Here is a 14,063-nt window from a genome sequence, read left to right as displayed (position 1 = left end):
TACAACACAAGCTATTAATGTGGGGCATATTTTCAAGGATTATAATCTGGGTTCTGCAGACCTCACATATGTAGGATATATACACACTCACTGGCCACTTTATTAGGTACACCTTGCTAGTACCGGGTTGGACCCCCTTTTGCCTTCAGAACGGCCTTCATTCTTTGTGGTATACTTTCTACAAGGTACTGGAAACATTCAATTGGTATTAAGGGGCCCAAAGTGTACCAAGAAAATGCCGCTTACGGGATACTTTCTCTTTTTCCAACCATTCTCTGTAAACCCTAAAGATGGTTGTGCATGAAAATCCCAGTAGATCAGCAGTTTCTGAAATGCAATCATGCCATGTTCAAAGTCACTTAAATCCCCTTTCTTTCCCATTCTGATGCTCAGTTTTAACTTGAGCAAGTTCTCTTGACTACTTCTAAATGCCTAAATGCATGCCATGTTGCTGGCATGTGATTGGCTGATTAGCTATTTGTGTTAACAAGCAATTGAACAGGTGTACCTAATAAAGTGGCCAGTGAGTGTATATATATATATATATATATATATATATATATATATATATATATATATATATATGGTGGAATGCAATAAACACTTAGATTGATAGGTAAGCTTTTAGGGCTTTGGTGTCTCTTGAAAGAAGACCAGAGGTACGCAGCATTGAAAAATAAATTGCATGTCATAAGTAGAAAAACAGGTCTTTTATGGTAGTTGTCAAACTTTGGAGCCCTGTTTTGCAAACTCTATATGGCCTGATTTAGTATACAACCTCCTTGCCCTATGATGTAGTCAAGTGGTAGTATTAGTGTGTAGATAAGCAATAAAACATGGCAACAATCAAGTAACTACTAACTATGTGTAAGAGAAGATTGTGTCCAAAATACAGAAGTACAAATCCACATCTCTGCAGTGCAAAAGAAATCTAGCAGGACAAAGATAAGACAAGGTAGTTTATTCCTTGCAGAATCTTCCCACAGTTATCTGGCTCCTTAAGCTATGGTGCCTATAATCCCTAAAACTGTGATAACATCTGACAAAATATGGATTTCATATTGGTAGTGAACCTGTGAAATTAATTTCCTACAATTAAAATATTAGCCAGTTTAGGAAGAAAATCTATGTATTATTGATTAAGAATATGTATTATTATTATTGATTTACAAAATTATATATATATATATATATATATATATATATATATATATATATATATATATACGGTATATCAATATTCGGTATTTATATATATATATATATATATATATATATATATATATATATATATATATATATATAGTATATATTTATATATGCATTTTTGTTCATAACACAATCCTAGGCTGTTTTAATTTTACTTTTCTACTATGATTATAAAACGACATTTTGAAATTAGGCAGACATAACACAGAAAGCAATTACAGAACCTAACTCTAGCAGCCAGTGACCTTTCTACAACTTCAGTTTCAAACAGTGTCACCATGGTTGAAGCTGGAATAGTAAATGAGCAACAATTAGCAATGTTAGGGTTTTGCTATATAGCTATTAATTAGATACAAGTTACTGCTGTTTACTATAAAAAATAGCTTGATCAGGCTTAATTTGTGTATTAATAGGATATTGTGTTTACATCTCATCCTACTGTCATTGTGTATATTAAAGACTAATATTATGTGGATCATTTAAGTAGGAAGAGAGTTACAGTATTCATCAGTATTCACATATTTCTTCACAAATATATTGCAATTACCGTATTTGCTCGATTATAAGACGTCTTATAATCGGGGTCGTCTTATAATCAGACCTCAAATAGGTCTGACTATGAGACGACTAAGATCCAGATCCCCCGCAGCTGCAGGGGACCTGCATCCTCCTGTCAAGCCCGCCCGCCCCACTTACCGGTACTTCTGAGTCCCCGGTGTGTAGCTGGGGCAGCGTGTAGATGTCTACGCGGTTCGCGTAGACAACTTCCGCTGCAGCAGGAAGGAGGTGTGGCTAGCAGCGGGGGTTGTCTGCGTCCATCGCGCAACCCTTCCCTGGCTGTCAGAGATCAGAGTTCCCCGCACCGGGGAGTTCCCTGACAGTCGGGAAGGTCTGCGCGATGGACACAGACAACCCCCGCTGCTAGCCACGCCTCCTTCCGGCTGCAGCGTAAGTGCGTGGGATCTACACACTGCCCCGGCTACATGACAGGGAAGTCAGAAGCCCCGGTAAGTTTGGGGGGGTGTTAAATGGGGGGCATAAGGCATTACTGGAGGCAGAGTGCGCTGTGAAATGCCTTTTAACCCCCTTAATGCCACTCTGCCTCCAGAAATGCCTTTTTAACCCTCTATACGCCACTCTGCCTCCTGAATCTTAAACCTCCCTATATGCCACTCTTCCCCATAATATGCCTTTTAACCCTCTAAATGCCAGAGAGGCATATAGGGGTATAAGGCATTTCTGGAGGCAGAGTGGCACATAGGGCGTCAAAAGGCATATCATGGTGCACAGTGGCATTTAGGGTTAAAAGGCATATCATGGGGCACAGTGGCATTTAGAGGGTTAAAAGGCATATCATGGGGCACAGTGGCATATAGGGGGTATAAGGCATTTCTGGGGCAGATGTGCATAACTGGGGGGCAGGTTGGAAAATAGAAGGAAATATACCAAAATATTTTTCTCAATCATAGCTTTTATTTTAAAAAAAATAGTTTAGATGAATTAACATTTACTGGTAAAACTTTTTTCCTATAGGGTCGTCTTATATTCAGGCTTTTTCTTTTTTTCCTAAATTAATATTCAGATTTGGGGGGTAGTCTTATAATCAGGGTTGTTTTATAATCGAGCAAATACGGTAATAGTACTTTTTGTGAGCATAAAAAATACAAATTGATTAAACTCCTTGGTAAGCAAAATATCCACTATGGGTTTTTTTGACATAGTGGTGGGCTAACCTATATATTGTAGTGAGATGGAGTCCCCAATATTTATGCCTTAGATATGTGTTTTTGGAATGGTATTTGCTGGGTATGCACTGAATTTTGTTTCTACGTACTGGTCTACGTAATTTTATTAGTAAATGGTCATTGGAGTTATGATGTTAGTAAATAAAAAATGTATAAATAGAATACATATGAACTATTTCTTCTTTAACCCCTTTGTGACTGGATCTTTTTTGCCATTTAACCATATCCTTGTTCAATTGTGAAAATTGAGTTTTTTTAAAATCTCATAAGGGAGTAAAATTCTCCTATACATACAACACTATTTTTTTTTTTTAAACTTTTGGGTTAGGGGTAGAAAGAGTATATATTTCCAGAGGGATGGGCACAAAGTTTGGTTACCTACCTAAACTTTTTGTCTTTGGATCCCTTCAGGGATCTTGTTTGGATCCAAAAGGTAGTCCTTATGGTGACATCACTGGGATCAATTTCATTATTTATTTTTTTGTTTTAGTTTAGTTTTTTAGATTTTTAACTAATACATAAACTTGTGCATTCGGATTTGTACGAATTGCAAATTTACTGAATTTGGTAAATTCGACAATTTGTATACAGCATTTATCTTCTATCTTCTCCCATCTCTTCTGTCTTTGTCCGCATCTCCGCGAACATTTTCTGACCGGAACTTCCGCAAAAATGGCGGTGCTTGCGGTGATGTTTTTTTATTTTCAGCCTGGAGTGGCCCTCTTGGAAACCTATTTAATTTTTTATGGGTATCGCTATCTTGAGAGAGTCAAAATCAATCGCAATGTCGCTCATGTACACTCTCTGGAGTCGTCACAGTGAATCCGGGGATGGGTTTTCAGTGTCAATGAATGCCTCGCTATCAAAGTATTTAAGCAATCCCGATTAAGCTTAGGAGGCGATTGTTATTACAAATGGCCGACTTGATGTACGGTGGAGGGGCCACTGCTGCAGTTTTTGGTGTTGCTGAATGCCTTTACATCTTACATCACTTTCTAAGTGTATTTAATGCCATGATTGTCATTGGTCATCAAGGGGAAGAAATGCATAGAATTAGCAACATTATGAGTGTAGAGAAAGGATTGAACAAGATGTTAAATCCTGATTAAAAAGAAAACTTCACTAAGGACTCTCTGTATCTGTTACAGCATTGATTCCAAGAACATAGACTAAAATTAATAAAAGGTCACTGAAGCAGCAGGTCCTCTAAAAATATATTTACATAATTAGTCAACGTGTTTATTTTTCTTTGCTAGCATATCTTTGAGGAGACAATTGAGGAAAGCAAATCTCAAACTCAAATCTAGCAACTTAAACAAATCTCTGAGCTCAATCTAATTGCATTCCGTTTTAGCACCAAAAACATTTTAACTTATAATATTTCATCCCCTTTCTATAGTTGGAGGAAATACATAAATAAAGATAGGTTTGTTTGCAGAAATAAGTTAGAGTAAATATGTTTAATACTGATGGGTCGAAGGACATGGTGAATGGTATTAAAGGGCGTTCTTGCAGCCTGGATGTTAGCACTTTAAAGTAATGTAATCTGACAATACCCTTGACACAATGTAGGCAAGAAGAGTACATTCCTTCAGGGAAGAAAGGCTTCTCAAGGTAGCAGAAAATACAATAATCAAAACAAAGCACATCTTGCAACATTGCTTTTTTAGTGGAAACTGTTCTGTTTAATACAATTACATAATATCCTTTCCTGTTAATAAAAGAGAGGTTTCTCTTCATTGATGTAATCAGTGGGCTTTTGTAACTACCCACCCATCTAAGAATCAAAAGATTTAGAAAAATATGCAAGCATATGCATTTGAATTAACGTTTTGGAAGTGCCATTGAGTGAGTTGGATATTTTCTAGTGTAATTACCATCCTCTGATATTCAATTAATAGATGGGTTTTTTTTGATACAATGCAAAAAACGCCAAAATAAAATATATTTAGGTTGTCTATTAAAAATATTAATACACTGTATATATGTATGCACATTTGAGAATGCTACAGACAGAATATTTCCCTACCTGTAAATTTATTTCTAGCTGCTGGAGGCAGTGTATCCTGTTAAATTATACTTGAGCAAGGAGAGATTAGTGTCACTTGGGTTTAAAATAGCTAAATTACAGTAACGAGCCTTGATTAGAAAGAATAATATATATCAGCTGCTTTGAAAGATTTAGTTGCTTTCTGCATAGGCCCAGAATATTATCATCAATGGGATCCTATGCATTTTATTATAGAGATTTCATTCATGTATTTTGCTCAATATGTTATAGACCAATGCATACTAAGTATATTCAAGAGACAAAAGCTTTGCAAAGTTGTAATTGTGCATCTATAATTATTCGCATTATTTATTTTTACATTTCTGTTTTACAGTATTTGCATTATTTACAATTAAATTTCAACATGTCTATCATTTCATCCCTCATACCGTGTTCAATGCTGTCTATGTTCCTTTCTTTTGCTCTCAAATGTTTTAAACCTCCCCTTCATCTCCCTCTGATACTCCATTATCCAGCCCACCTCTTTGCCAATTTGTTGACCTGACATTCTGTAACTGCTGCCCATTTCCCTTGCCCTTTCGTGTCTGTCTGTATCTTTACTACCCTACCAATCCCCATTTATTTCTGATGCGTTATGCTTACCTTTCTCGGTGTCCTTCACACTAACGCCTAACTTTCTGTTAATTTTACTTATCATTTATTTTAATGTTTGTTGTAAAATTTACACCATTCCTTCACTCTTTTTTTTTTTTTAATCTATATGTTCTTCTCGAATCCATATGATCTTGGGCTCAGAAATCATTCGCATAGATTTCATGTCTTTCTCTGTAAGCAATACTTGATACCTTGCTCACACTTTTGTCTGTATATCTTTAATATAGTTCGTTATGAGTATGCTCTTGACTGGCTTGATGCACCCAGGTCGAACATAATAAGTGTGCGCAGTTCCATATGCAAAATATAAATGAAACAAGTTAAGTGCAATATTATCATAATAATAATTATTTATATATATATATATATATATAATTATTATGATAATATTGCACTTAACTAGTTTCAGGTTCAGGATACTCTTTATTCACCTTGTGCATTTGTAATTGTTGAAGCCAAATCTGTCTTAACTGGCATTTATTCCCAAATTCAGTGTTTTACTAGGGTAGTTAATGGACACCGATGAACACTTCTGCATAAACGTGAGGGGATTTTTTTTATCTGAAGTCTACTTTAGCTGTAATGCAATAGATCCCAAATTGGCATTTATTTTTGTTTTGTTAATTGCATTGTATGCAAGCCTTAACTTTTATTTGTCAAATAACTGCTTGTAATTCAAATTTTATTGAATCCACTAAAACAAAACAAAAAGAAATCTTAACGATACTATGTTGCTGTCACTTAATGCTAAAGAGTCTGTAGGGATATGTAATTGGCTATAAATTCTTAAATAACATAATGTACACACCTTAACATTGAAGTGCTTTTTAATTTTAAGGTTAGACCCCCACATATTTTGTATAATTGTACTAGGAGTCATTAATATATACTTAATATTTGATAATAGATAACTCTCTAATAATGTCTCCATTTAAAGAGTTTTTAACAAACTTTGCGAGTCTGCATTTGATTTTCCTTTGCATTATAAAACATTTCCATGCCCTCAGTCCAGCTAATATTTGACTCTGGCCAAAGCAGCGAGAAATCTTGCCCCACAACAAAAGCTAGTATGATTTCTTAGCCCATGATTCCATCAAGAAAAGCCTGCATAAGGCTAGGTTTCCACTTGTTTTTTTTTTTGCTAAAAACGCCCATAAAAACGCCAATTCAGCCACACGGCGTTTTTTTTAGTGAAAAAAACGCTGCAGCCAGATGTTAGCTGTTCTTCAATAGGAAATCGCACAATGCCATATCCACTTGGCGTTTTTCTGTTTGGCGTTTTTTCAGTCCTCTTTGGCGTTTTTCTGCTTTTTTGGGCTCTGTGGCAGTTTTTCAAAATCGCAGCATGTTGACACTCTGGCGTTTTTTTGCAAGGAAATCTTGGCGTTTTTCTCCAATAGAAGTCTATGGGAGAGAAAAAACGCCATGAAAAAGCCATGTGGGTTTTTTGCCTTGGCGTTTTTGATGGCGTTTTTTTCCACAGTTACAATGCAGAGGATGGACCCAGTATCTGTGTGTCCTACAAGAAATAGGCTGGAAACAAACAGTTTCACATAAAACAAAGTTCATATTGAATTTTACACCATTGGGATCAAACATACCCGACACATTAACTGGATCCTGCGTGCCAAAAGCAACAGCAAACTATTTGCACCATCATTTGGGGCCAATCTTCCTAGAGGAGCAGACATTCGGAATAAAGCATGCCTTACAAACCACAGAAAAGAGACAAAAGGGTCCGCCGGGGCGTGTTGAAGTAGAACTCTACCAAGTAAATGACATCAGGAGAGGGCAGATACTTGCCATTTATCCTAATCCCTTTTAGCTGGGTGACAATTCTAACTTGTAAAGGCTGGAAAAACTGCCTGGTCAAAAAAAGCAATTTCCACAGAAAGGCTAAAACGCCAGAAAAAACTCCAGAAAAAAACGCCAAAACGCAGGAAAATGCAGTGGCAGTTTTCTTGGCGTTCTTCCTGGCGTTTTTCATCAAGAAAAAAACGCAGGACAAAAACCCAAGTGGAAACCTAGCCTAACAGAGAGACTGGAATTATGGATACACAAAGCCGGGAACAAATTTCCACATTAGTACCTGTTACTTTCCATTTTAGTACCTGTTACTTTCCATTGAAGTCAAAGGGACAATATTGTGGGTATGTGTGCATTAAGCTGACGACATCTTCTGCAAGCCAAGGAGATAGTACCAAATGCACAGAGAGGATTCTGCATATGATGGCTGGATTATCTCTTTAAACTAAGCCCCAAATCATTGCGCATTTTAACATGCCAAGCTTGCTATAATAGTTATTATAACTGACCTTTTGGAGTAAGCAATTAACAAGGCAGTGACAATGGCAGTGTTCAATCAGACAGATTTTCTTGTTATTTTAAGAGCCAGCCTTATGGCTTTATATAATTAGCGACTCTTTAGATATTTTTTAAATGACTTTTGAACAATAAAAGGTATAGGCCAAATCAAGCTGGGCTGCCTATTTTTAATTTATTACTAAATACACCAAGCATTCTTTCTTTTTAAAAGAGAAAACATAATTGGGATCTGTGAATTTAAGGCTGCGATAACATGCTGGGATCATGGATTGTTTCAAAGAAATGTCACACGTTCGAGGTGAGCTAGAATAAAAAAAGTGAATTAATGCATTGCTCTTTGGGTTTCATTAAATAACTAAGAAAGGAAACATGTATTAAGAAAAAAAATAACAATGTCATTGCTTTTCTTGATCTTCAGATACAAGGACATCATTAACTAACATAAGGCATGGCACAGAGCATGTTAATGTTGAGTGAGCTACAGGAGGCAAATGGCCTCTTGTCCGCATTACCCAATAAACTAAACTACTAATTTTTATAAATGTGAGTATACATTGCAATGCTATTTGTCACTTACCAGAAAACTGACTTCATTACATATTTTGTTATATTCTAAGCATTGAGTAGAAAGCAAAAAAAGGCTTTATGCAACATAATACTATCTATACACTGTAATTTTGAAAAAGTAAATAGGTACAAATTTACTTTTATTAAATTATTATTAATTAAAGGCTATCAATGTAATAGTTTTTCAATACATTGCCATTAATTTACATATAGTTTTATATGTTAAGTTATACTTTAGGTTAAGAGCAATTTAGATGTTTTACTGTCTTTTTACATACAGAATAATGAGGGTAAAACATTTTGTATTTTAGGATATTTGCACCATTATTAGTTTTAAGAATACAATATGCAGGATCACCTTATTCCCCCTTATACATAATACCTGCTAGGATTATCCCTGCATTGCATATGTATAGTAAATTTGATACATTTAAATAGAATTAAAAATTTAAATTAAAAGACTAGAGCACAGAAACAGCTCCATTTATGTGCAGCACTATGAGATACTGGTTTCCAAGTATTAACATTAAACCAAAATGAACATTCATTATTTACATTTTTGGGTTGATGCTTGATTCAATTGTTATTGGTCTAAAATAGAAAATGCAAGCAGAATTTGCAGGTCTGGTCAGGTTGCACTGTCACTGTGAATTACACATGCAGTGTTAATTTACATCTCTTTGTTCTATCTTGAAATAAAAAAAAAATATGCATCTTCAATTTATTAGCAGGAAGCTCTCATAAATGTAATTCAATTTAAAACATTGATTTTATATTTTACAAGTCTACTACATGCTTGTCTTATCTGTTAATTATTAATATACAGTATAATATAAAATACCCATAATTATTATTGGTGTATATCACAGAAATAGGATGCTCTTTTAAATATTTTCTTCAACAATATATGTATATATGGGTGCATGTATCCCTGGTATGGTAGTTAAGGATGGAATACTGCTAAGGTTCATCTGTTCAGATCTTCTCAATAACTTTTCCTCAAGAGCAAAATAGCCATGGATGGGTGAAACAACAGACAATAAGTTAAACGAGTCAATTAACCAACAGGCAGTAAACCCTTAGAGGCTCAGCACCTAAGGCATATGCCTAGTTTGTGTATATGTGTGTGTATATATATATCACAACAGTGGGTACACCCCTCACATTTCTGTAAATATTTTATTATATCTTTTCACGTGACAACACTGAAGAAATGACACTCTGCTACAATGTAAAGTAGTGAGTGTACAGCCTGTATAACAGTGTAAATGTGCTGTCCCCTCAAAATAATTCAATACACAGCCATTAATGTCTAAACCTTGGCAACAAAAGTGAGTACACCCCTAAGTAGAAATGTCCAAATTGGGCCCAAAGTCTCAATATTTTGTGTGGCCACCATTATTTTCCAGCACTGCCTTAACCATCTTGGGCATGGAGTTCACCAGAGCATCACAGGTTGCCACTGGAGTCCTCTTCCACTCCTCCATGACAACATCACGGAGCTGGTGGATGTTAGAGACCTTGCGCTTCCCCACCTTCCGTTTGAGGGTGCCCCACAGATGCTCAATAGGGGTTATGTCTGGAGATATGCTTGGCCAGTCAATCACCATTACCCTCAGCTTCTTTAGCATGGCTTGGAGGTGTGTTTGGGTTGTTATCATATTGGAATACTGCCCTGTGGCCCAGTCACCCTTTGTCTTCAAAACCGCATCAATATCTCTTGGTATACCTGTACACAGTTTTTTAAGGAACTTAGCAGGTAGGTTGTTCCGACATTTTGGAGAACTAACCACAGCTGTTGTTGTGAATTAAGGCAACCTCCAAACGAAGTGTATGTCAGGGAATGGATCATAAACAAATGTATAATGAGACTTGTCCCCTCTAATAAGGAAATTATTTTTACCTCATAATCATGAATCAAAAGAACATATTGAGTGATAAATGTGAAAATCAGAACAGACAGTTACAGTCATGTGAAAAAGAAATGTTATGGTTTTTTGGTCACACCTGCTAAGTAACAGATGATTGTTTTTATGTTCTGATATGGCAAACCATAGAATTCAAAGAGGGACGAAGAGTAGTTGAATACTTAAGAACGTTCTAATGGTTTTACTAACATATTGAATTCCACATTTACAATTCCCTTTACACTGAGACAGACATTGACAGTCGTACAGCACACCTGCCATCACTTTACACTGAGCCAGACATTGACAGTGGTACAGCACAACTGCCGTCACTTTATACTGACCCAGACATTGACGGTGGTACAGCATAACTGCCATCACTTTACACTGAGCCAGACATTGACAGTGGTACAGAATAACTAACATCATTTTACACCGAGCCATACATTGACGGTGGTACAGCATAACTGACATCACTTTACACTGAGCCAGACATTGATGGTAGTATAGCACAACTGACATTACTTTACACATGCTTCATGCTTTTTAACAATCCTTTCCTGTGTCTCTGCTTCCCCTCCTGCAGCTTCTTGCATCCCCTTACCACTTCAGCAGTTTTAGGTCCAGCTGCTCGCACACTGTTTGAACACCCTTAGTTTCAACGTGGGGTCATGAGTACGTTGTGTTGCCCCGTGCCTGTTTAAAATTGTTTAGAAAGGGTCAATCCACGTCGGAAGGGTCCTATCAAGGTCAGAAGGGCCCTTTCTGAATGGATGTGGGGAATGGATGGACGAATGGATGTGGGGAGACAGTAAAAAGTGGTCCCCTGGGACCCCTGTAGTTATGCTACTCTTTGTGCAAGTTAGAGAGAGATTCATGATCTCCCCCTAACCGGCTCTACTCCTGCAGACCCCACCTGAGCCTCGGCATCCTCAGTCAGTGCCCGCCCAGTCAGTCTGCCCCTGCTCTTAGGCATTGACCAAAAAGAATGCTAGAAGACTATTAATAGCAGTTAGCTTGTAATGTCAGTAGTTTTCTAGCATTATCAATGGAGACACATACATCTATAAAGATTAAATTATCATCCTGGATGACATTAATAAGCATGAGCCCACTGTTATTTTGGTCTAAAACATTGCCCAGTGACCATGTCCACTTCTGCACCTGACCCCACTCCTCCCTGCCTCTGGTCATATCACCGGCACAGGTGTGCTGCTTGGGCACCTGAAATATATATTCCTATAATGACAGACTGTCAGTGACTCTAACCACACCCTCTAAAGGAAAAGTGTGCCTCTTTGGCCATTTGAATGTTGGCTGATATAGCATTGTGACCATCTACAGTACAGTCATGTAAATAGAAAGTACACCCTCTCTGAACGCAAGCATATGTTATAGCAGCTATAAAAATTAGGTAAATAGAACCTTAGATGAACAATAACACATGACATATTATTGGATACCTTATTTGTGTATGTCTCTCAGATGGTTCTGGAGGAATTTCTGCCCACTCTTCTTTACAATGTTGCTTCAGTTTATTGAGGTTAGGGGTCATTTCTCTTAAGGTCCCACAGTAGCATTTCAATCGGATTGAGGTCTGACCTTTCACTGGGCCATTGCAACATCTTGATTCTTTTCTTTTTTAGCCATTCTCATAGCAACTTAATTAGCCATTTAATTAGGGTCAACTGCCTGCTACAAAGGAGTTCTTCACAGATGACTTCTCCACTTTGGCTTTATTTTTGTTGAATAAATCATGATACCGTGTAAAATGTCATGTGTTGTTGTTTATCTGAGGTTGTATTTACCTAATTTTTAGACCTGGTAACAAACAGATGTTCCTGATATGTAAAACCATAGAATTCAAAAACGGTGTACTTTCTTTTTCGCACAGATGTATGTTCATACCCAGCAACCTCCCAGTGCTGGCTCCTAGAGATCATCTGCTCTTATAGGAGGTGAGAAAAGAGGAATGGCTAAGCCATTATAAATTAGGTGTAAGGTTGGATGATTGGGTTCCTGGACATTAGGCTTGCTCACCTGGCTATCTGTATGTGTGTAATACAAAAAAGATACTAAACAAATATAGTTAAAATTAAAATATAATATTAAATTTTAATTTAGACTAAAATCAACCATTCTTTCTAGTAAAAATCTAGTCATTCCAATGAAAACCCTGAATAGATAACACTAGAATTGGGGAGATTGATGTACTGTGATAAATGAGTTATTTGCAGTGGAAAATAATTTTGTTCTATAGAATATGCATAGCATGAAAATAAGACCTGATAGATTTAGGTAGGTGATAAATCTCTAGCGTACACCTCTTCACATATTACTTTATCTTTTTTTCTGCACATAAATTGGGAATTGTTTAAAAATCACCATCTTTTCTTTGAGTTTTATTTAAGCTCTTAATCATGAAAATCCATGGTCTACCTGCTTCCTCAATGTGCCAAATCTTTATTCACACAAGCTATTACAAGTAATTACACTATGTATTTATTCAGTGACAAAATGTTCCATTATCCCATGCAGCATTTTCTTGCCTTAGGCATTTCTCCAATAACTGTTCTAATGCCAACCTTATTTTAACCTATATTGCTGCTGTTCTGATTTCTGATTATGCACTACTGTTGTATTTTGTATACAGTTAATGACATAGTACTGAAAAATATGTTTGTTATGACTAAAAGACCATATTTGGTGCATTATGTATATTTCACATTATAGAGAACCGTACATTTTAGATTACAACTATTTATATACCTGATGAATTAATATTTGTTTTTAATTTTACAGAACTTTGATTTTAAATATATAAATAGCATGAGATCTATCTTGATTTGTCACTTTACTAAAACATGTTGACATTCTGCACTCTAAATACAAATATATAATTATGTTTAAGGGTTAAAAATTTGGATAGTTGTGATAGTGTTGCTACCTTGTGCCAAATGTCTCTGCTTCCCTAATAGTTCTGTACTTTAAATCCAACCATATCCAAAACTAAGCTACAAAAAGATCAGCTATAAGTAAGGGCTACTATCGTCGCAGACTGTTTAAAATAGTTAATAGTTAACTTAATTAACCGGGTTTTACTAATAAGCTACTGAAAACTTTCTAATAACCCATTTGAGCAGTGGACTTGTGTACGATGAGCAAAATTGATTCAAGCTAAATTTTTGCTTCGTTTTTGCAGCATTCGTTTTTGGCCTTTCGGCTCGGATAAAATTCTTGGGCATTTTATGATTGGGAACAGCATTTGAAGGGGCGTTCCTGAAGGGGGAGGTCCCTGGGACCGTCTGGAATCATCTTTAATTACAGAAATTTGAAAAAGGTTCCCCCAAAGTAAGGACGGTCAAAGAAGTGTAGCAGTGGTTGTAGTAGTAGGGCTATGGGTTTGGCAGGCAGACACTGCCTGTTTTTTCACCAATGTTTATTTATCAATGAAAAATAATATATGATATGATGAAAAAGATAATACAAAAATATCTTTTCCACAAATTACAAGTTTGGTTCATAGCATAAATGGGCAACGGTCTTAATCGACTAAACTCCACTCAGCAACAGGGGAAATATGTCTGCTGCAGTCTCTGTAATTCACTACACTAGTCACTACATTTTCTGTACCAAAATAAACTA

General features: G+C 36.3%; 1 protein-coding gene across 1 annotated transcript in view; it reads left to right on the top strand.

The window, feature by feature from the left end:
- The window catches only part of NAALADL2 (N-acetylated alpha-linked acidic dipeptidase like 2), a 65,678-nt gene that overhangs the window by 1,230 nt on the left and 50,385 nt on the right, over nucleotides 1–14,063 (top strand). The gene's annotated exons all lie outside the window — the stretch shown is intronic.

Source organism: Spea bombifrons, chromosome 3 (genome assembly GCF_027358695.1).
Source record: "Spea bombifrons isolate aSpeBom1 chromosome 3, aSpeBom1.2.pri, whole genome shotgun sequence".
NCBI lineage: Eukaryota > Metazoa > Chordata > Amphibia > Anura > Pelobatidae > Spea > Spea bombifrons.
The sequence above is the reverse complement of the archived record's forward strand: the minus strand, read 5'-3'. Positions and strand labels throughout refer to the sequence as shown.